Source organism: Ochotona princeps, chromosome 1 (genome assembly GCF_030435755.1).
Source record: "Ochotona princeps isolate mOchPri1 chromosome 1, mOchPri1.hap1, whole genome shotgun sequence".
Classification (NCBI taxonomy): Eukaryota; Metazoa; Chordata; class Mammalia; order Lagomorpha; family Ochotonidae; genus Ochotona; species Ochotona princeps.
The window spans coordinates 39,189,105-39,214,100 of record NC_080832.1 but is presented as its reverse complement, the minus strand read 5'-3'; the positions used below and the strand labels follow the sequence as shown (position 1 = coordinate 39,214,100).

The following is a 24,996-nucleotide window of genomic DNA, read 5'->3' as shown; positions in this document are numbered from 1 at the left end:
ATGTTAAAACCATGTTTTGATTGCTTTTTGTTTTTGCTTTTTCAAGAGGTTGCCAAAGAGGCTATTCTGGCTCCAAAATCCTTGTTCTAGCGGTGATCTTCGGTGATTAACTCATGTGACATTAACACTCTTAAATATCATCTTAGAGAATTTTAAGACAACTTGTGACTGTGTGAACCTTTATAAGTAAATCTAAATAGGAGGAAATGGAGAGGACAGTTAGGTGTGAGGCTGGTGTGGAATCCTTGAGTGGTTGAGTGATTGGTTCTAAGTATGCATCTGAAAATTTGCTGGCATAGTGAATCTTTCAGTAATGCATAGTAGCAAAACTGGAGAAACACCTTCAATAAAGGTGGCAATGAGAATTAGATAAATAATACACAGTGAAATTTGGGTACATTTTGACCACTTAAACATGAAATTAGAAAAAGAAAATAATTAATTTAATAGATTTGAGCATCAGGAAAGAATAACATATAAAAATAAATGTGAGCCCACTTTGAAAATGGCAATAAGATCAATTAACAGACGTGTGAAGTTACTAAATGATTCTGAAGAATTGTTTCTCCTCTCAATGAATCATAAACTAATGCCAGCATTCAACATAAGATTACTAGTGTATGATATGACTTCTACTGCCAACATCTGATCCAGTAGTATATAAAGTGATCTAGTGCAAACCACGTCTTTAACTAACCCAACGCTCTAATACCAGACTATCCCTCTAATCTATTTTTTTTCTCTCTGCATGTGGGTGTTTAAACTGTAGATTAAATCTTTATTTCTGATTAGGTTGAAATCAGTTGCTGACTCATATATAATATATATTGGTCTCATTTTTAACAAAATCATAATTTAAAATACAACTTCATAATAATATGCATTTGTGCATTTTACATGCTTGTAAGTAAAACAGTAAAATTCAATATAGGAAAATCAGATGAAAAGTTAGATTAAAAACAAGTTCTTACTAAGGCATGAAATAGTTTGCTTAGGCTCTTATATGAACCAAAATAAACTTTTTTTCATTCCATTTTCCTTGAAATTTTTAAAGTACTTTTGTATATAGTACCTAATGCATATAGTATATAGTATATGTATATAGTATATAGTATAGTATATGTATATAGTACCTAATGTATATAGTACCTTATTACTCAATAAGCAGATCAACAAAAGTTGTTCCTTACTGATAAGGAAATTTATTGCAAGTCTATTAGTTTTCAGGTCATTTTTTATTCTCTAGTTTTAAATGTTGCTTCTTCCCTAGAAACTTGTAAAACTTGGGAGAAATCAATTAAACATATTTCTAAGGACTTTCACTCAGTTATACTAAATGTGTTTATTTACATTCTTTTCTATGTTGTCATATATTTTTTTCAGCTTTACTAGAGATTTTAATACATTGCTTATGTTTATTTTGTCAATTTTGCTTCCTAGGCAGAATTTGTTTAGTTTAAATTTTATTTATCCTGCTTTTTCTATGTTTTCACATGACTATGCTGAATAAGTGTTTTAGAAAGCAAAGAGTAATTGAATTTTGAAATATTCATATTTTTCATTACTATATATCTTACCGTGCTGCCATTTGTGAATGACTATCTGTTGGTACCAAACAAAGGGAAGTTTAATTTATTTTGATTTCAGTAACGTTAATAAATATTTGTTTCTGAAACAATCATGTAAGCAACATCATTCTTAACAAATAATTAGCATTTTAGTTGCCTATTTTGAGGTACAAACAATTGAGTGTTAATTATACTGCATAATATAACAATTGTATTTCATACATTACAATTTGGACACATGTTTTCTATTGGGTGACTCTCACTAGTCAATTAATATTAGTTTGCCCAAATGTTAGCTTCTGGATAATTTCTTAAATGATGGCTGAAAAACTAGAAAAAACTGTGAAGTTTTCATCTTGAGAGCTATCTCTGTTATCAAAGAAGAGAGTTAGAAGAGAGATGTAGATTCCAGTGGACTTAAATAAATTTTTTATTCCACTATGAGTCTGTTGTGGTCTTTCACTACAGAACAGCTGCAGCAACTGAAGCGAGGCAGAAGAAGCCAGGAGCTTCTTCGGAGTTTCCCATGCAGGTGTCAGGGTTCATGATTTTGAGCCATCTTCCGTTGCTTTCCCAGATACAGTTATATGGAGTCTGATGGGGTGTAAGGCATCCAGGTTTCTAACCAGCACATATATGGTACTGCAAACAAGGAGGCATTTTACCTGTTATGCCACAGCACTGGCCCCTACGCTTATTATATTTTTGTCATTTCTTAAAAAATCTTACTATAAAAGAACTCCACTATATTACTTTCCTACATTCAAAGTGAATATACTTTAGAATATAATTGGAGGGCCTGGCACAATGGGTCAGAGGCTAAATCCTTGCTTTGCAAGCACTGCGATCCCAAATGGGTAATGATTTGTGCCCCAGCTGCTCCACTTCCCATCCAACTCCCTACATGTGGTCTGCGAAAGCAGTAAAGAACAGTCCGAAACCTTGGGACATTGCAACTGCACAGGAGATCCAGAAAGCATCCCTGGCTCCTGGCTTTGCATTGGCTCAGCTCTGGCTGTTGTGGCTACTTGGGAAGTAAACCAGCAGTGGAAAGATCTTTCTCTTTGTATTTCCTTCTCTCCAATAAAAACATTTTTTTTAAAAAAGAATATAATTTGAAAGTAATATCTTGGAAATATTATTGAAATATCATAGCTTTATTGATAATTATTGCATATCCCTTAACTAATATTCAGAAAACAAAAACAGATGGACTCTGATAAGAATTGTAAAATTCTGCCAACAAAATCATCTGGGTTCTCTCAGGATATAGCATTTATCCTCATGGATAGTATGTGGCTTTACTCAACTTTCTTCAAGTAGTAATGCCTTCCACCTGTGGCTCTTACCTCACCATATTCACACCCTGCATATTTTCAAATCCAAATTTTATATGTAAAATTTGTCATTATCTCCCATCAATAACAAATAAGTCTGAGTTTCTCATGAAACACTATATATATCATTGTATGATTTTTCCTTTGTAGTATATTAATAATACATTCTTTATTTTAAATATGTTGAGAATAGCCTGTTTTATGAATCTAAATTCTTTCACCTAATACATTTCTTCAAATATCAAAATAAGTGGATGAGTGAGCTGTATTCTTATTAAACGGGTAGCAGTCTCCTGATGTAAACATATCTGCTGTCCTGTAAGCATATTGCTGTTCTGCTTTCCAGAAAATATTTTTTTTTTTAAATGGAGAACTAAGAACCTTGAAGCGTTGCAGCAAAATGGACAGATCCAGCTACATGAAACACCAGCATCCCAGAGAGATGTCAGTTAAAGAATTGGCTGCTCCATTGCCAATCCGATTCTTTACTAATGACCTGGGAAAGCAGAAGATGGCCCAGAGGCTAGTGACCTTTCCACCCATAGGCAGACCAGGCAGGAGCTCCTGCCTCCTGGGTTCAGCCTGACCCAGCCCTACTTAGTGCAGCCGTATGAGAGGTGAGTAAGTAGATGAAAGGTATCTTTATGTGTGCCCCTCTCTCTGTATATCTGACTTTCAAATATGTGTGTGTGTGTGTGTGTGTGTGTGTGTGTGTGTGTGTGTAAGAAATAAAGAAGCAAAAACTCCAAATAACAGCCAGGACAAAGAGAATAAAGAAATGAAACAAACAAAAAAGATAAATGAAATTTTGAACATGCAAGACATTAGAGAATTTTCAGCAGATAATTAGAAAGAGAGAACAAGAAGTACCCTCATTTTTGATAAATATTTTACTAGAGCTCTACATTTTTTCTTAGGTGCATAGCTTTTGTTATTAACAGTTTACAAATAATAAGGCAATATTTTATGATATAAACATATTCTTATTTTTTCAAATTCATGTAGTAAGGATATGGGCAAAGAATGTGTTTCGTGATCTCACAAACTGTTGAACAAACTGTTGTGAACAACAGGGTACATACGATGAACAAATCTATCTCCAACAGCCACGTTCCTCAATGTGTATATGATGGTAAATGAAAATGAATCAAACTATACATGGTAAGTTCTTTAGCATTTTTAAATAATGTCATAAACACATATTTTCAGATTTGGATAATAATTTTTTGTAATATTTGAAAACCATTTTCTCCATTTTTAACTATTTACAATGTAATAACTAAAGACACATAAACAGTTTAATTTCAACCATCATTAATGTTTACTTTCACCTTGTTAAATCTATATAATTGGTGAGATAGTAGGTCACGATGTAGCACTTGCCATTTCCCATCCTGTAAATCCACCTTAGCAAGATTTCAAGCTATCCGTGTGAAAACACTGAATATGAATTTCAGAGACACAAAGTAACACATCATCATTCAGTAATACTGCAGAGTAGGACATTAAAAAATCAGTGATATAACTGAAGAAAGTATTTAATCAACATTAAAAATACTATAAGATAGGATTAACATTTTGAAGTCCAAATATCTGGTAATGCAGTGCTTTAACTCAATAGAAAATTTTTAAAGCAGAATATAATAAATCTCATTGAAATAGAAGCTGAACATATGAAAAATGGTTCATAAGACTTTAAGAACTAAAAGATAAATTCAAGCCTTCTGAAGAAGAACCCCCAGTTGCTGGTTCACTACCTAGGGACTCCATTAGTTCTTCTAAGTCAAACTGAAATTTATTCTATCCTTGTTTCCCACATGGATGGCAGATCCAAGTATTTGCACCATTTTCTACTCTCTTTCCAGGTTCATTGGTAGGAAATTGGATCATAAGAGGAGCATTTGGGTCTGGAATCTTCATTCCAATATGTGATGCCAGCATAACAAGGGACAGTTGAATCAGCTGCAACACAACACAGGCCTGGTTTTAAATTTTAGTGTACTCGAATTTTATTTTTAATCCAAACCAAATGAGAAATTCCTTTAGATATTGTGTGTGTGTGTGTGTATTTGGTAGAATCCAGAAATAACTCTAGAAACCATCTATATGCAAGATGAAATGTGGTGAATTTTTATTTAATCATAGATTAAAATTGATTTTTCTGCACATCCCTGAGTTTCTTGTTTACCTAAATGTAATTTAGATATTTGCTCCAGTGAAAAAAATGTACGTTTTCATTCTAAAGTCCCAATATACATTGTCAAATGCACAAATAGATGAATCTTCTTGACTTAGTATTTTATTATGTCATGTGTTACAAAATTACTGCTGGTAGAAACATGTTTGTACCACAGTGTTGTTACTGATAGTTTCTAAGACATATATAAAACTAAATCATTTGAACCTCACACAATAGCAGTAATGCTATTTTTGTGCATTCTTGGAATACAGATGGAGACATAGTTTGAAACTTCTGAAAGCTACATTTCCAGGAGAGCAAAAAGAAAGAACAATTCTAGAAAAATATAACATTGTAAAGTTTCTATTAAAAATGGAGATGGCACAATAGACTTTGTCCTCAAAGTGTCTTAGTCAATAATAATGTCTTACAGTTGACATTCAAATATGCTAATGTAGGAAGAGTTGAAGAGAAATTTATACATAATTTGGGTTTTAAAATAGCATGGAAAATGGAGCTATTTATCCTGTGTGCAGTGTTTTTAAGATTTATTTATTTACTTGAAAAGCAGGTGACACAAAAAGGGGAAGACAGATGAAGAGTACTTTCACTCCCTAAGTGGTCTTAACAGCTGGTACTGAGCCAGGATAAAACTAGGAGTCTGGAATTCTATTTGGGTATCACATATATGTAGCAAGGGCCCAAGTAATTTAGCCATATTTCACTGCATTAGCAGAGAGCAGTTGGAACCTGAGCAGCAGGACTCAAACTGGCACTCCAGTGGGGTGGTGTGTCATCAGAATGCAAACCTCTAGAATAATTTTAATTGAATTTGAATTTATTCTTGCATAACTTACAAAGATGATGAAACATATTTCATTACAAATTTGTTCTCATTTAAATTGCACTTTTCAACATCTTATCTCCTGAACAAGAAAGAAAAACATTTCTGGATTCTTAATAGCACATCATCTTTATGCACATTCATTCCCATTCTGTGTGTGCTGCTAAATCTGTAATACAATGGAAGAGCTTAGTCTACCAACCACTGATAGCTAAACAATAATACAAACATCAAGTTGGCTGGTATTTAACTTTGGCAGATTCATTGATTGATTCTTAGGGAAGTTGGCTTATTACATAACTTTCAAATAATACTTATCCATTAATTTGAAAGGCTTGAATGACATAGAGAGCAGAAACTAGGAGAAAAATCTTCCATCATCTAGGATCTACTCCCAAATATACAGGTATGGTTCAGGATGAAACTTAGTGCCTGGCTCTGCATTTTGGTTTTGCACATGGATTGCAGTAAACCAAGTAACTTGGGCCATTTTCCATTCCTTCCCGGGCTCATTAACAGGAAGCTGGATTGCAAATCAAACAGCTGAGATTCAAACTGACATTGTGATATGGGACATTGACCTTGCCAATGACAGCTTAACCCCTGTACAATAGCAGCAGCTGCTTAACATAACTTTTCATGGGTTTTAATATGTTGAAGAAACATTGAATAATAAGCGTTTTGTTAGAATATCTATGCATTCTGAACTGCTTCATTTTATACAAGATACAAGTACATCAAATGTAACTACTGATTACAGTCATAAATCGAGCATGCAAATTAATGCTTGACTAGAATTATCTTTCATACATAAAAATTATACTAAACCAATGTGTTAGCCCATAGAGCAAACATTTATTTAATAAGCACTATGATGTTACTTATAGAAGTTAAATAATCTTAAGAAATATTATATGTTAAAAGTACTAACGATGAAGTTCTGTGGGAACGTTAGAAAAAGGGAGGCCTAAGTTCTAACAGTAAACACGAAGATTCTGAGTTTTAGAAATAACAACACTTTAAGGCTGGCATTGTGGCTTTGCAGGTTAAAGAATTACCTGTGATTTGGACATTCCAAATAGGTGCTGGTTCTTGTCCTGGCTGCTCCACTTTTGATCCAGCTCCTTGCTGATGGCCTAGGCAAATAGTGGAGGGTGGGCCAAGCATATGGACTTCAGCCACCCAATTGGGAGACTTAGATTAACCTAGGAAAGAAGGATGGAAGGAAGGAAGGAAGGAAGGAAGGAAGGAAGGAAGGAAGGAAGGAAGGGAGGGAGGGAGGGAGGAAGGGAGGGAGGGAGGGAGGAAGGGAGGGAGGAAGAAAAGATACAGTGGAGTGAGTCAGGAGCAGGCAGTTTCTGTTTATTACATCTTAGCTTACAAGTTAAGTTTTAGGATAATAAATATTGAATATTTAAAGAATATTAAATAGGGGATCTCAGTGCAAGGGGAGGGAAATTAGGGGAGGGATAAGGGAAATCTCAGGGCCTATGGAACAGTACCAGAAAATGATAACAATAATAATAATAATAATGATAATAATGTAAAAAAAGAATATTACATATAGAAAGGATTTAGGATTTAGCTGTGAAAGATAATGGAATGCAGAATAATATACATTATCTGGTGTTTCAATTACTGTTATTTCATAAGGATCTTTCATGACCTTGAGTATAAACCATGAATTTTAATGACTTTTTTCTGTAATGTCTTATTTTCCATGGGTTCTAATTCTTTTGCCATTCCTTTTCTGTTAGCAATTAAATTTATTTATAAAAAGTATGCTAGTATTAATAATATTATGTTGAATAACCAAAAATGTATAAAATGCCTCTATGTACATTCTTAATTATATCCTTAGAATAAATTCATAGAATCTTAAGTACATCATCAAAAGGACATATCTAGATGGGTACACACATGCTTGTAAATTGCCTTTAATTCATTTGTCCTGAAATCAAGTACACCAACATATTTGTTTATATTTATTCTTATGTTCTTTCGAGAAACTAGTTAATAATTTGTAGCTCCTGAAATAGTCTGTGTACATCAATCTGAGAAATATTGTTTCAGGATGGGAAGTTATTACACTTGTGCTTAATGACAAACATCCCAAGCAGTTTTCCGGTTTTTTTTCCATTGGTCCTTAATAAGAATAATCAAAGGATGAAGATTCAACTTAGTTTTCACCCAAAGAATTTAAAGGATATGATTCTGTTGGCATTATGTGAAAATTGTTTCTTTAACACACACATTACTATCAGTGCAAGTGGTATCTTACTCACTATTCCAAAATACATGAAGTTTTAAGCTGCTCTGGATATTTAGGCTTGACAAAATCCTTTTTGGTGTTTTTAGCTATTCAGTGTAATAATTTAAGATGTGGCTATTCCTTGAACAAGGATCAAGACTGATTTGGGCCAGTAAGCTGTTCCTCTTATCACACTCAGTCAAGGACACAGTCATGCCGTGCAGTGGGCCCTTTGGCAACTAGAAAGTGAAACTTCACCCTCCCAATTAAGATGGCTGTTCTGAAGCTATTGCTCTATAATCATTCGTTATTTCTTCTCATCCAGGAATGATTATTCAAAACAGCTTGTTTCAAGAATGTTTTATTCGTAAAAAAAAGTGGAGATTAAACAATAAGATTGTCAGCTAAAATATTCTTACGATGTGATAGTTTGTTTCTTAATTAATGAGCCTAGAAACCATTTATTTTTTGTTCAGCCAGATCTCTCCAGTAAAGTGATGAATTTACTTAATGATCCATTATAATTTTAGAAGTTGATGTAAAGTAAAAGCAAAATTTAAATATTTATGTTTAGTTTTGTTTCTTATTTGTGATATAATGACTTTATAAATGTTTGCATTAAGCTATTCTGCTTGGTTGCTATGAGAGTGTTTCTATCAAAGTTGATAATCATTTTCTTCCCAGCTTGCCTAAGTAATTAATTTTGACTTTATTTTTAGTTCTGTATATATTTCTACTATTCAAAAACATCTTTTAGAAATCTTATTAATTCTGTTTTTAACCTAAGGATACAAAAATTATTTAATTTATTACTTGTAATTTAGCAACTCTATGCATTAAAAAGCAAGTGCTATTGTTAATCATAGTAATAGGTTTAAAATAAAATTTAGAAACTATGAGTATAAATACATATAAATTTAAGAAACATATGCTATTACTTTAATTTATGTGCCTATAAAAAATCTATCAGTATAAATAGCTACTTCTTTGTATTTTACTTGAAGAAATTTTTATTCAGGCATCCAAATATTTTAGAGACATAGAAAGAATTATTTTATACTATCCAAAAAGTCCATATTCAAACTTTTTCCTCCATTGCCTTAAAGTATGTAGTATGCTGAGGGGTTCTGTTTTGTTGTTTGTGCACTGGTCACCCCACCTGAGTCATCTATGCAGGAAACATGTGAGGAAGCATCATCTGTATTTTGTGCCTACTATTTGCTATAAAATGAGAAATTTGAAAGTCTCAGCTAAGGAGATTAAAGGCAGGCACTAAGGTGTGAGTCAAGTTGGACCAAACATAGTGGACATTCTCAATTCCAATGTAGGCAGAACGACTCATTAGGAAAACCAACAGAATAAATTTCGATTTGTGTTATTTTGTTTATGTGTGATATTATATCAGTAGCTATATTGTTGGGAGTATACATTGTTTATGAAGACTTTATTGCTTTACTGGAGAAGAGATCTCAAGACAGAAGTTTTTGCAAGGGTGTTGGTTGGCAGTTTTCTAGGGACATGTAGTTTGGCATTGGACATATTTGATCGATTGTGAAAAAACTCCAAAGCTTGACATGTTCCAGAGTATTAATCCAGTGTAATTTGAGATTCATTCTATCAGAATTTTCTTTTTTCACACAAAGTCTATTTCATGTACGCATTTACAAGAAGCACAGTTCTTTTAAAAGCTTTTGCCTAATAGAGTGTTCTAATTTCATCCTTCCTAGCATTTCTTCTCTCACATTTTCCCATTCTGTGTTACATTTTCAACATTTCTACAGTAGAATCATTAAAAACAGATAATCTGTGGGAGAGGTTCTAATGGAAGGGCCTCCGTAGCTCCTCTGGCAGGACAGTCCCTGCAGGTAAGCTCAAGAAGCATGCTAGGGAACAACCCAGAACTGGCCATGGAAAGGTACCCACCGGCATACTCTTGGCACATGCCAGTGATAGACCAGGTTGAACCAGTTCACATCACCCGCTGGCGAATGTGAGCACCAGAATAGAGTGTGGTTTGGGCCAGGTTCGGCCGCGACAAAAACCAGTGCACATTACAGAATGTCAAGGTGAAATGACCCATATCAGATGTGGCCGCAGTGCCCAACCAGCACACATGAGAACCAGGGAAGAAGGGGTCAAAGCCCGCAGGGGGAATGTGGGCTCCCCTGATGGACAACCATTCCCACTGGAGAGCATGGGTTGGGATGGAGCAGACCAGGCAGGCAGGGCTACAACACTTGTGGGCCTCATGTGAGCTAGACCAGGGAAGGGTCAGATTGGGCTGACTGTTCTGACTGGTGCAAGCAAAACTTACAATGGGTGAGGGTTGGTTGGGCTTTGCTGCACAATCAGCTGACAGGGGTTGGCACTGGGAGCTAAATCTGTCAAGTTAAATTTCAGAACCACCTGGAGAGTGCATAATCTGGGAGTGGAAATGGCCTAAGAGGGAAATAGTGGGTTCCTCCCTCTTGGGTTACCACTCCCATTGGAGAGCAGGAAAACCAGGACAGGCGCAGGGGTGGCTAGACAGAAAGGCAACAACAGCATGTCTGTGGGCTGGATAGTGGAACTGGTTAGGTTGAACTAGGCTTCAATGCCCATTGACATGTATGAGAGCTGAATGGAATGTGGGACAGACTGGACTAGTCTGTTGCAGGCCTGTTGGGGGTTATTGTGGGTCACTCCAACTAGGCTGCAGCTCCCAGTGGTTTATGTGAGGGCCGAGTATGTGCTGGGCAGAATCAGGATGGACTGCGACACCCATTGGTTCCAGTGGAAGACAGTGCGGGAAACAGAACTGACGCAGCAATTGCAACCACCAGCTGATTGGGGCAATGGACTGTACCAGGCCCTGTACTTGCAAGTACACAGAAGAATCTGGTCTGGGATCACCTCAGACAAAGTTTGTTTTTGGGATCTCCCCAATCTAACTGCTGGACTCAGAGCCCATGGTCTGCCATGGAGTACAAGCGTCAGAGCCGAGCCTCTTCAGAGGCTTGGACGGAGTAGTGGAGAGCATAAACGGCTGCACATGAAGGGTGTACCAATCTATTGGAACCTGCAGAGTATATCTGGCATCACAATAGAGGACAGAACAAATCAATCAACTACCCCAGCCATATGTTGGCAGTAAAAAAAACTGGGCAAATGGAGACTCTAAAGTGGACTATGCCAACCGGTGAATTCTGCAGCGACCTCATCGTCCTTGGAAAGGCGAGATTAGCAGCAATTCAGAACTGTTGAACTATCAAAACTGCTTCAGCTGGACCCTTGGAGCATGCCCCACATCAGGGACCTGGGATGGGTGGGAGACTTGGTGGGGCTTCTCCCTTTATCTCCCCCTTTACCCCAGATACAAGGGGAAAAAAGCTATGTGGAAATAATAGTCTTACCCACTTTCCTGTAGCCCTTGAAACTTTATGCCATAATTAACTATGTAAAGATGGTCAAAAATAAAGAAAAAATACAAAACAAAACAAAAACGAGTAGTCTATTGCTACTGTTCTAAAAGGCTGATTTTTTTTTTTCCATAAGGAGGATATTCCTTTCTCACTAAGTAGCTTGGAGTGCTAATTTGGTTTTTTTGTTTGTTTTCTTCATCTCCTTCTTCCTCTTCAGGTTCCATTCTTCTTATTTTACTCTTTAGGCAGCACTTCTTATTATTTTAACTTAAAAGTGTTCTGCATGCCTTAGATTAGAAACTTGCATACTGAAGTTTAGGTTAGGTAAGGCAATGGGCCAGTATATTGACCTTGCTGACCACAATAATGTGTAATGTCATTGGTTGTTGTGTTTCTTTTTAAGTACCAGCTGATTTCAGTCACACTAATAAATCTTTCAGATACTATTCGAGAATGCAGTTGGGATAGTATGCCAATTTTATTTTTTGAATTATTAATTATGATGGATTTAACACTTGCATAAATTACATTTTTAAAATAAACACAAATTTCTTGAATTTGGTCAATATCTTCTAAGAAAAAGAGATGAATATTTATGATCTCTTTTTAAAATGAGAACTTCTAAAACAGCACATTTGTTTTGTTTGTGTGTGTGAGACAGAGAAATTAGGATTTCATTCGGAAATTAAGTTTAGAACAGACATGCTACCTCCTAAAGACTGAAACTCAACTTCACTGACCTGAATTCAAAACCTGAGTTTTTCTCTGAACCTGAGAAGGACTCAATTACATATTTCTGTGTGGAATCCTGTCATGCTGACTATGGATTGATTGGCTTTTCTCCACTTGGGATCTTGTGTGGCTGAGGGTTTATTCTGAAATGCTTCATGTGTTTGATTTAAAAGTAAATATGCCTCGTTGCTGTTTTGCAAATTAGTTCTAATATTGAGTTGGCATTTACATTTATAGATATATCTCTAAGGATTTCCATGCCTGTGAGTTTATGTAAGCATTCTGAGCATTTTATCTTTTAATCTGTTTTTTATTGTAGAACATTTAGAGTCTTTGCAAGTGCAAATTCTCTGAAATTAAAGAAGTGGTTTTAATATTAATGTTATAATTTTAGATTTACAGAGCACTTTCTACCTTTAATAAGTAATCATAAAACATACCAGTTTTCTAGAGAGGCCATCAATTTCATTTATAGCTTCTTTTCATTAAGAACTTTTTAAAGATATACTTAGTTTCCCATCCACTCTTTGCAACTTGTCTTGATCCTCCCCTCTGTGGATCAACCCATGATCCACCTGAGATTTCAAAGATTTCAAAATATGATGCTGTGTAGTTAGCTGAAAGTAGGCCCAACATGGAATGCACAAGTAGTTATATGGTGAAGGGAGGCAAAAGCTCAGGGGCAACACAACCCCATGGACCTGGGTGACTTAAAAAAGAGATTTGTTTTTCGCAGTTCTGGGCATTCAGAAATACACCATGGTATACTTCAATATAATAGCCCAAAGTCCCACTCCCAATTGCTATCATAATGTGGGTTAAGATTTCAATCTAAGAATTTTCAGAAGACACAAATTAATACTCAAGAAGGATTTAGAAATACATTAAAGTAACTGTAGTAGTGGCCAATTACCTTGCCCCTCTATTTAACACACATGTCATATTATCACACATGTAACCATATTACATACTCAGCAATACTGTTAAAAATGTACCCCTACAATCCACCGCATTATAAAAAACAAGCTTCATACTGATTTACCTGTACACTTATAAGTTTATTGCCACTTCTTTCCTGACTCAGTAAAATTAAATTTTAATATGCAACAAAAATAGTGTTAATATTAACTTAGATTTTAAAACTGTTCACCAATGCAAAATGTATGAGATGTTCTTCCTATCTAAATAGGAAATAAGAAATATTACACACAGTGCCTAATAGGGTTGATTCTAGTATGATCAGAATTTTATCCATAAGACTTGGAATTATTTGCTAATAATCAAACCTTTTTATGAGTTGAAAGATCGAGATGGGCGTTGCACAATGACTGCCACTTGGGATGCCTACGTATCATAGACAGTGCTGGTTTGTGTTCTAGAAATCCCACCCTGATGGAGCCTCCTGAAAATGCATCTGGGAAAGAAGTGAAGCTGGTGATGGTGCAAGTATTTGTGCCCTTGCCACCCTATCAGAGATCAGGGCATAATTCTTAACTTCAGTCTGGCATACGTCTTGTCTCATTCTCTCTGTCCCTTTCTCTTTCTCTTCCCTTCTGTGTCTTTCTACTTCCTTTCCTCTCTCCATATCATTCCTTCATCCTGCATTTTAAACAGTTGAAAACAATTTTATTAACATTTCTTAAAAAGTTGACAGAAAATGGAATGCTGTTAGTTGACAACATATTTGTGTTTGAGACACACAGAATTAGGAAGAGATATGTAGTCATATGAAAATATCTACAATATAATCTTAGAGAAAAGTAAAGACAGAAATCTTTGATAAATAGATGGAGTGGAAGTAAAGTAATGCAAAGTAGAATTAATCATGGAATATGACCTGAAGAGAATTAATACCACACAAAGGAAGATGAATTTATATGACACTTCAATTACCTCAGTACTAACAAATTAAAGGATCACGTCACCTAATCTTGCTAATATTTGTACTTCCTGAGGGGAAATTTCCATTCACTGACCTTAACTGTTAACAGGTAATAAAGATATCATAATTTATAAGATCAGACAATTTAGTCTTAAATAGTACATATTTTCAAGCACAGTTTTTTGAGTTTTATATATATACATACATACAATTCTATGTATTTCTAGAAAGAATATAAAAAGCACACATTCAGAAATATTATTATTTATTAACTAGTTCCTATTTTCTGTGTATTCCCTTTTTAGCTTCTAAGACTAGTTTTAATCTGGTATTATCAATACTAAAACTACTGAACTGTTTCTTTGTGTACATCTACTTTAGACAAGAGTTTTCCAACTTCAGCTAGATCTGTCAGTATTCAGATATATTCTGTGCATCTCCTGATTAATTTGTTAGTTTAGTTTAGTATTATACATGTGAATCACAAGATATTTCAATTTTCCAGCTTTTCCAAGTGGTTTGCAACCAAGTTTTTCTCTTGGGTGTCACTGAGTAGATTTCAGCTGTAAAATACTTCCTAAGTATACAGCCCACAGTTTTATCACGAACTTGTAAATTAGCTTATCCGAAAAGATTTGCTGAATGAACTATAAAATGCAAAATGAATGAGGTGATTGTTATTGGGAACGGAATTTGAAAGGAAGTCAGAAAGAGGAACCACTTGAGAAACCAAATGAATGGTCATTGTGAGCCTGTACACAAGAAATACAGAATGACAAATACTAAGAATCGTTGAAGTAGAGAAGAATGTAAAGAAAGCATAAACCATACGTTGTGTAGAATGTAAGGCATAAGCCAGTCGTAGCTAAAATTTGTGAGTATATCCTAAGAAGCTGCGTACAGTGTAAGCATAGCTGTACTATACTCAAACCACACACTGATCCTTGATCCGAGTGTGCATTTATCTTTAAACATGAAAATTGAAGAATGATGTAAATTTATGTACTACTTTTCCCTCAAATTTTCTTACCCAAAATAGGCCCTAATAATATTGTTAAACTTCCTTTATTTATCAGCAAAACATGACTTTTAGGTTAAGTTTATTCTGATTTGAAAGGACTGAAACTACAATCCAGTGTCTTCCATCACTCAAAACACTTGCTTTAGACTTCTTGTACAAACTTAAGGAACCATATGGAAACCCTCATCTTGTAGCTGTTTTATGAAAACTTCGATACTTTGGTAAAAATGGAAAGATTTTGCAACACATCCATATCCATTATTTGGAGCAGACGAATAAAGAAATAGACTTAATCAGGGCTTTTGCTCCTGCCAGCAGAGCCAGTAACATGGACAGGGAGAGGCTCTGGGGATGAAGCACCGACAGGAGAACAGTGATGATGGATGTCTCTGTGAAGTCTCTCTTTATTGCCCCTTCACCTCTCCTTCTATACTCTTCCCCCCACGCACATCTTCATTTAGCCGGATACTGGATACAGATGAGTCCAATTAGTCTAGGTGTTTTTAAGCACAGGCCCAGTTCCTGTTCCTGCCCAGTTCAACGAATGCTAATCAACTCCTTAGCCCACAACAGGCTTTCAGTAGTTCAAAGGCAGATTCTCAGATGCTACAACAGAATATAAACCATTATAACCCAGAGAAAACACTTCAGTCTAGACAGAAGACTTAGCATTGGCACATATTAATATTTTTGTCTAAAATATTTCCTGATAATTCCTATCATTTGGTCCTTTAAATGATTTCCTAAACTAATTTTGGGAGGACAAAATTACCTTCCTGAGAGAAAACAAAAGTTGTATCTGCATTCCATTTTGTGAAAACTCTGTGCAATCTATAATTATACCCCATCATAACATTTTCTATTATTAGCACCGGAATGAAATTTGCTGTATCTGTTTCTTTTTACCATGGTGATGGGTTTTGCTATTTCCCACCTGTATATCCAGGTGTCACAGCTTCACAGATCTTGTTCCCTACAGTACGCCCTGACGGTGGCTGTATTGGTGCCAAAGCATGATGAGTGAAATGCTGTCTTTATCTCATCTTCCCAGTTCCAAGCTTCAGAAAGGAGTGAGTGTTACGCTTGTTCTTTTCAGTGCTTCCAGTTTTTGAGAGTTCATACTTGCACACAGGAAAAAACAATCAAAATTCACCCCACACAAGCCATCTTTACTCTTCTCAAATTGTAGCACATGTCATAGATTGATGGTAAGCATGTTGTTCTCTCTGTCTTCAGTATCTTGCAAAGATGATTCCATTAATTCTAAATTCCCAAGGAAAGTATAGAGTTTTTAAAAAATCCTGGAATGATCAAATGAAATTTTCTGAAGCCCACCTTTAATATAATAACTTATATTTGCCAACTATATTGCATGAACATTCCAAAATTTTATTTAAAAAATGACAATTTATCTGCAAATGTAAAAGGTTTTGTTGCCTGATTTCTTAACACAAGTGTAAGTTTTGAGGATTAATTGTCAATGTCATTCACCCTCTCCTGTATACCATAGGCTTTGTAGATCATACTCCTTCTTAAAGTCATTCTGAAACTCAGGCTTGGCTGTATCTGTTCCAGCCCTTCATGAAACCAATGTTACTCTTCCATTTTCCTGATCTTGCGCACTTCTGCAGTTTGTTCTTCATGAAAGTCTTTCCAGAGCTTCTGTTTAATATCAAATTGACCTGCCTCTAACACATAATTGAAGCTGAATCAGACATCTCAAGACTATAATTCCTGAAATACATCTCCCCTTCACACACTCTTCCTGGAATGTTAGTATTTCCTAATTTTTTCGGGCAAGTTAGAATGAAATTTTACTTGGATTTGGCACTATATTAGACGCACCTTAAGAGCAACTTACATGCCCTAAACATTGACATTTGGTAAGGAGGCAAGTGTAATCTCATGTGAAGGAAGCGCAATTAGAGGTACATTGTGAAGAGCCAAGTTATGTAAACATCATTTGTTCCTTAAGTTAGACTACTGTGTGGTTTTTTTTTCATTCTGCTTAACCAGCTGCTAATAACAGCTCCAGCTTCATAACCATGACACTGTATTGCATCTAATGCATATTGCTACAAGTACTAATGAAATATTAGCCATTCATAAAATTCATGCTAAATTGTATTAAGTACTTTTCTTCACCTATCATCATTTCATCTGAATATATAGTATCTGACCACTTATGCTTGATTAACTGTATATTTAGGTTAATTTCATCCTGCAATGTCTAAATAATATTCACAGTTAGCAAAATAGTTGCCACTTTCATTACAAGTCCATTTTTTGCTTTTATGGATTTATAAGTTCTAAGTTTTGTTAACTTCAAGAAAATTACTTCCTCTGCTAGTGCCAATCTCCTATCAAATAACTTAATAAGGTACACTTTGAATTCTGGCTGCCAATCCTTTAGTGACAGCTGGCAGTTGCAAGCATATGATGGAATTTGCAACCTGTCTTCTACTTTCAATCCAGGGCTTACAAGGCAGACTGTTTTGTCCTATATTCACCACTGTTTTCCCGCTACATGATGTTTTGAAAGAAATAGTTTGGTGAACAGGAGGCTTACAGATCTCCAAGGTCAAAACTGTAAGCTCAACTTTCCTTCAACTTTCGCAGAAAATGTGCAGTTTTTGAAAGTGAATTCTTGTGTTTGCTGTTAACACAAAAAGTGTTTGCTATTAGCACAGGAGACTAATTCTGTCAAGCCAAACTGCAGACTGCAGCAGGCATGGCTAGACAGAGAGTGGCACACGTCGGCAGGTGTGTGGGCAAGATAGTGAGGCTGTTGGGTTGACCTAGGCTTCAATGCCGATTGACATGTATGAGAGCTGAATGAAATGAGGCACAGACTGGATCAGTCTAGTGTATATACTAGAAAACATAGAAACCAGTGCAGGGAGGCAGGCCTGATGAGGATTATTTAGAGTCACCCCAACAAGGCTGCAGCTCCCCCTGGTTTACATGGCCAAGTATGTGGTGGGCACATTTGGGATGGGCTCTAACACCCACTGGTTGGGTAGAAGATGGGGCTGGAGGCACAACTGACCCAGAATCGCAGCCACCAGCATATGCATAGGCTGATATGGGTAATGGAGTGTGCCGGACCCTGTACTGGCAAGCACACCCAAGAATCTGGTCTGGAATCACTTCAGATGAAGTTTTTTTGGGGATCCCCCTAAACTGCCAGACTCACAACCCCAACCATAAAGAGATTTGCAGGTTCCATGGTCTGACCGTGGAGTGTGTGTGTCAAAGCTGGGCCTCCTCAGTGGCTCAGACAGAACAGAGGACAGCATATCCAGGTACACATGGAGGATATGATAGTACATTGGCACCTGAGGAGGACACTTGATATCACAACAGAGTACAGAACAAATTGATCAATTACCCCACCCAAGTGTTGGCAGTGAAAATCTGGGCAAGTGGGGAAGCTAAGGTGGACTAATTCAGTCAGTGGATTCTGAAGATAAAATCGTGCTAGGAATGACAAAATTGGCAGCAAATCAGAACAGCTGAACTATCGAAACCACTTGAGCAGTGCCCAGGAAGCCTGGGATGGTTGGGAAGGTGGGTGTGGCCTCTCCCTCCGTCTCTCCCTGTGCCCCAGATACAAGAAGTTAAAAAGACAATGTCGAAACAATGGTCTTACCCACTTTCCTGTAGCTCTTGACCCTTTGAGCCCTAATCAACTATGTAAAGATTGTCAAAATAAAAAAAATAAAATAGAATAGAAAGTGGCATTGCAGTTCAGGGAGGGCTTCTTAGCCACTATTTATAAAACCAACATTCCCACACTTACGTGTGTATGTGAGTTCCAGCTCCTCCCCAAGGAGCCTGGGAAGGCAGTGGGTAATGGCTTTGGTGTGTTGGCCTTGTCACCCATGTGAGAGACTAAAAGGCAGTTCCTGATTCCTGGTTTTGGCATGATCCAGTCTAGGCTCCTGCAGCCATTTGTGCAGTGAATCAGGGGATGCAAGATTTCTCTCTCATTTCTCCCTCTACCTAAGGCTCTGCCTTTCAAATAAATGCATACCTAATTAAAAAAAAAAAACTGGAATGGAAGGGGGAGTATGGTGGCTTGCGGGGAGCGGGTTGCTGAAGAAAGCCCCGCAGTGGCAGCTGGGGCCAATAACCCAGGACCAGCAGCTGCTCTGCAAAGTGGAGAGACAAGACAACAGCTGGTCTTGCCAGCAGGTGAGGCAAATTTGCCTCCTCTCCAGGGCCTGGCCAATCAGGAGCACCCAGTGGACCCACGGGAAAAAAGGATATATAAGGAGCCCGTTTTAGGAGCGAGCTACAGAGGACAGGCGGACGGGACAGACGACGATGACGACAAAGACGAAGAAAGACTGGTTGGAAGTAAAGTGGCTCTTGAAACAGAGCCTGGAGTTTCGGGTGATTTCTTCCACGGGTACGAGTGACCCAGGGGGACCCTGATAGTGGCTCACAGGCTAATCCTGGGTCTTACAGTGCCAGCATCCATAGGAGTGCTGGTTCATTTCCCAGCTTCTGCAATTCTGATCCAGCTCTCCACTTACGGCTTGGAAAGCAGTGGCAGCTGGCTCAAGTTCCTGGGCTACCACACAAAAGTAGGAGGCTGTTGTGACCATTTGGGGAGTGCGTCAGCAGATTGAAAGTCTCTCTCTGTTTCTCCTTCTCTATAAGAGTGTGAGGATCAATAATTATGAAACTTTCTACACAAATGTCTCTGTTTTTCCTCTTCCTCCTACTGAGTATTTGAATGGTATCTCTAAAATGAAGCTAATAAAAATCTATTTTAATATGTTTAATTTTAAATGCCTGTATTTGAACATTAGAACTAACTGATAATTTTACTGTTTTTCAGAAAGTGTTAAACAGTATATACAAAGCAGTGTTCTATTATACATAACATACACAATTATGTATCTTTCAAGAGGATATAATAACACCCGATGGAAATCAAATATACCCTGCTCTGTAATCAGAATTACATTACAGTAGAGACAATGAAAGAGAGTTTTGTGTTCATGATTTCAAAGCAAGAAGATATCACATGTGAAGTTAAAGCCATGAAATGGAGTCTTAAAGAAGGCATTGTAACGTGGACCTGTGAAGGCTATGGAAAAGCAAAACACTTGTTCTCAAGGTGTTTCTAGAGTGAAAGATGTTAAGGAGTAAAGTAAATAGGGCCCACCACGGTAGCCTGGTGGCTGTGTCCCTGGCTTTGCATGCGCCGGGATCCCAAGTGGGTGCCAGTTTGTTTTCTGGTTGATATGCATTTGTTCTAGCTTCCTACTTGTGGCCTGCAAAAGCAGTGAAGGATGGCCCAAAGTCTTGGGACCCTGCACCTGTGTGAGAGACCCTAAGGCTATTTCTGGTTCCTGGCTTCAGATCCGCTTGGCTGCTGTATTTCAAAATCCTGCTTGAATTAGGTTTGATTTTAAAGATGACCCTGGTGGAGCTAGATAAAAATCTAAAGTCTTAGTTCTTAGAAATTTTGTTCACTTACGGGAGAAGTAGAAATCTGGTTATTACTGTGGTAAGCAATGGTAAGACATTGAAAGTTTGGGAAAGATAAGCAATATATTGGTAAAGTATGCTTTTCAAAACAATTCCCCCGGTGTGGAGACAATACTGTGGTACTGAAAATGTAATGGGGAAAAAGTCAAGTTTTGGAAAGAAGTTGAATCTGTGCGAGCAATAAAAAAAAATTGGTAGTATAAATTTCCTGTTAAAAAAATTAGGGTTTTGGAATGGACAATCAGTTAATATAAGCAAGTATTCACCAGACAGCTGGGTTTGACCTAGAATATAAATTTGGTTTTGCACATGTTGAATTTCAGTTAAAAGAAAAAAACAACTGTGAGCAATACATCTGTTAATTATTTTAGTCACAATTCTGAAATTCGAAAATGAAAAAGTTTTAGAATGATCCATGTAAGTATCCATGCATCCACAGGGAATTTGAAATTGCTGATTGCCATTATCTATGGCATTCTATAAATGTCGAATTGTTTTATAATAAATATGTAGGAAGAACTGCATGTACCCTCTAATGAAAATCTCAGTATTTATTGATTCAACTTTTCCTGAAGTTACTCTGCTTCTTAAGATCAGAATCCTTGATAACTGAATGAGCTAAGACTTTCAGCTACTCCAGTTCAATCATTACTGACTTCTTGGCTATAGTAGATGCTTTCCACAGAGGAAGCAAGGTATAGCGATATTTTAATCCTGTGCTATATTTTCATCCCCAAAGACTATTAACTTCTCAAAATATTCTTGGTAAGCTTTTTTATAAAAATCGCCATATCTTATAACTACAATATTAATTTGAAATTTATTTCAGAATTTAAATATTGAAATTTTATTGATTATAGTAATTATGAAATCAGAATAATTTGACGGAAAAAAATCAAATATCCAACCCATATATGCTTTTACTTCCTAGAAAAGATGTCTGTTGTGCAGGTGTAACTGAGTAATTTACCAAACACCTTGAGTCAGTAGACCTATCCTATCACCAAATTTTTTAAAGCTTTAAAGGTTCAGCTGAAATGAAGTGCCTAATTTCTGAATAATCTCTTTCTTAATATGCAGAGACTCCCAGCACTGCTAGGACTCTCCCAGAATGTCAGCAGAGTTCTAAGAATTCACCAAGTTACTCCTCAAACATGTAATTTGGGCACTGTAATCCTACAACCTTGTGATTTTAGTTTCTGTTGTTTCCTTGACATCTTACAGCATATATGATTATTATAAAAGACACTTGTTAAATTATCTACAAAGCAATTTATTGTGGATTGAAGAAAATAATAAATTATGTTTTTACTGATGGAAGATGTTTTTTGTTAATTGTTGAGCTTACTGTAGCTATCACAGGATTACTTCCAGTTGCATAAACATTTTGCTTCAAATTTTTTAGTTCCAAACCTTAGCCACTCCAATGCCAGTATTATGGCATGTTGGTTTCATACTCAATGCATTTTAATTAAAGTTCTACTTCTTTGGCACAATAATTAAAGGGAGATAAGCTGGTACTTTCTCAGTTCAGCAACATATTTCTAGCTGCTTCTCAAACATTTGCTCTTGGTCAATTCTCGTGACATTTTCTTATGTTCTTGTTTCATCTAAGTGTGTTCTTCTTGGCTTATAAGCCGGATAGTATTCTGAAAGACATTTAATCACCCATGTGATTTATTACTTTAGCTTTTCCACATTATATTTTAGCACTTCAGTATATTACAAAAGTTCCTTGATTCAAAAGGCTGTAAGAAGCTTATTGAGTATTTAAGAAATCTTACTCTGGGAAAAATAAAATTTGGCAATTTACTCCAGTTCCATAATTTTAGCTTTTTGACTTAATTTAGCACAGAATTTATAATCCACAGGAGTGGCATATCTGCATTTATGGTTTCATTAGCTTCAGATCTGACAGTATAGCTACTGTAAGTTGTGGAACTTTCATTTTAAAGAAAAAGCAGTTTCATACATTTCTCTAATTTAAACTTGTGTTGGTCCCCAGCTGAAAGATTAATCTGAGTAAAAAATATCTTCTTGCTTCATAACCAATAATCAAATATAAGGTTTTTTAACATATATTTTTTATTGGAAAGGTAGATTTACAGAGAAAGGGAGACACAGAGAAGGTCTCCCATCTCCTGTTTACTTTACAAATGGCTATAACAGCCAAAGGCAGAAGCCAGGAGCGTATTTTGAATCCCGTGTATGGGTACAGTGCTCCAAGGACTGGAGCAGTCCTTCACTGCTTTTCCATGCCATTATCAGGAAGCTGAATTAGAAATGCAAACCAGGACACTCAAATGGCATGCTGGCATTGCAGGACAAGTATTAGTCTAACATCCTACAAAGTGAAAAGCTTTCTATCAAAGTAGAATATATCATTATATCACAAATTGGAAAAGAATATTATAATTTCAACTCTGGATCTTTCAACTCAAGTGGCTCTGAGTTTGAATTTAGATTTTGCTATCTAGTAGTCTTCTGTGATTATAAGTATGCAAAGTATCTTCTCTGCACCATCTATTTCAAATTGAAACGGATATATTAAGCATGTCAGTTTTATAAATTTAATTTAAAGCAAATCTGAGTAACTCATCACTTAAAGTAGAACATAGGACATGTGTTTAATGCATGTCAACAACTGAAAGACTCTATCATTTCCTGCTCACTAAATTTTTTGATAGAATTCTTTTTTTCATTTTTTATTTATTTTTTATTAATTAATTAATTTTTTAATTCATTAATTACAATGTCATTTCTTTTCACCCTGCATTAAGCACTCCTTACGAAGGTTATTTTGCTTTTGTTTTTATTTTCTGAATCTTCAGAATGATGCTTTCTTTATTTTAGGCAGTTTCCATTTACATTGCAGTTTACTGAAGCTAACAGTTTAGTGTTGTTAATGTCTCTTCCATAATACTTCCCTCATAATCTCAGTACACTAACCATTTTAATGCACTGTGTGTGTGTGCTAAGACATCTTACAAACATACTTTTGACCTAAGAGCAATGGTAATGAAGCTAGAAAACTTTTTTATCTTCTAATCTTTTAGAACTTTCGTTTATTAGAAATTTGAGAGCTCATACAATTTCTTGTAGTGGAAAAAAAATGAGTGGAGTAAAAATAGAGTCGTGCATCCTAGAAGGCATTGGGAAAGTCTTCCTGTGAATGTATTTAAAGAAACACTCATGTGAACAGCATTCTGGATATGTGGAATGAGTAAGGGCAGATGACTGCCATTTGTAAGGAAGCAGAAAGAATGAATCAAGCACAGCACGGTGTATACTGTGGGTTTTTTTCCTGCATTAATTAGTAAGATTGCCTAGGAGCAGAACCAGAAATTTACATTCATGTGATGGCAATGGTCATTCCCCTTCCTTCTTAGCATTAAATTATATATTGATGAAAAAACGCATAGATATATTTTCAGAAGTTTATTTTTATTGGAAAAGTAGATTTACAGACAGAAGGAGAGACAGAGAAATAGAGACCTTACATCTGCTGCATCACTGCCCAAATGACTATAACCACCAGAGCTAAGGAGAACCGAAGCTGGGAGCATGAGCTTCTTCCAGGTCTCACAAAAGAGGCAGAGGGCCAAGGATTTGGACCATTCTCTGAATTTTTTTTTCTCCAGGCCTTAAGCTGAGAGCTTGATTGTAAGTGGAGCAGTCAGGACATGAGCCAGTATCTATCTATATTGGATGCCAGTACCCCAGGTGAAGGGCTACCCTCTTTCACTACCATGCTGACCCCAGCATATGTATATGTGTGTATATATATATACACACACACATATATATATACACTTACATGTGTATGCATGTATACATGTACATGTATGTTATATATAATATATAACTTAAGACATATATATGTGCATATATATGTTTTAAGTAAACTAAATTGTGTTACATTGGTTTCTCATTGCTACAAAACAGGTTAGCTAAACAAAGGTCTTACTAAACTATTACTTTTGTTTAATTAAATTGGAAGAGTCTTCTAGAGGAAATAAGGCTTTATGAGATATTATAATAATTTATGGAACTTTTAAAAAATAAAATTCAGTTTTATAATTCTTCGCTTTCTAAATGCAGCCCTTCGTCTTACAGAATGGGGAAGAATATCCCTGAACATTTTTAGAAGAGGACCAAAAAGAAAAATAAGAATTTGAATATATTTTTGTTGGCCATTAAGTCATCCAATTGTATCCATTTTGTTGCAAAATAGAGGATTTTGTGCCTTTTTATGGCTGAGTAGTATATGTATATG

At 36.1% G+C, this 24,996-nt stretch overlaps 1 protein-coding gene and 1 pseudogene across 1 annotated transcript in view; both read left to right on the top strand.

Moving 5' to 3' along the window:
* The window catches only part of NKAIN2 (sodium/potassium transporting ATPase interacting 2), a 986,696-nt gene that overhangs the window by 406,308 nt on the left and 555,392 nt on the right, over positions 1-24,996 (top strand). The gene's annotated exons all lie outside the window — the stretch shown is intronic.
* LOC118758257 (lysM and putative peptidoglycan-binding domain-containing protein 1-like) overlaps positions 19,545-24,996 on the top strand; it is a 32,086-nt pseudogene continuing 26,634 nt past the window's right edge.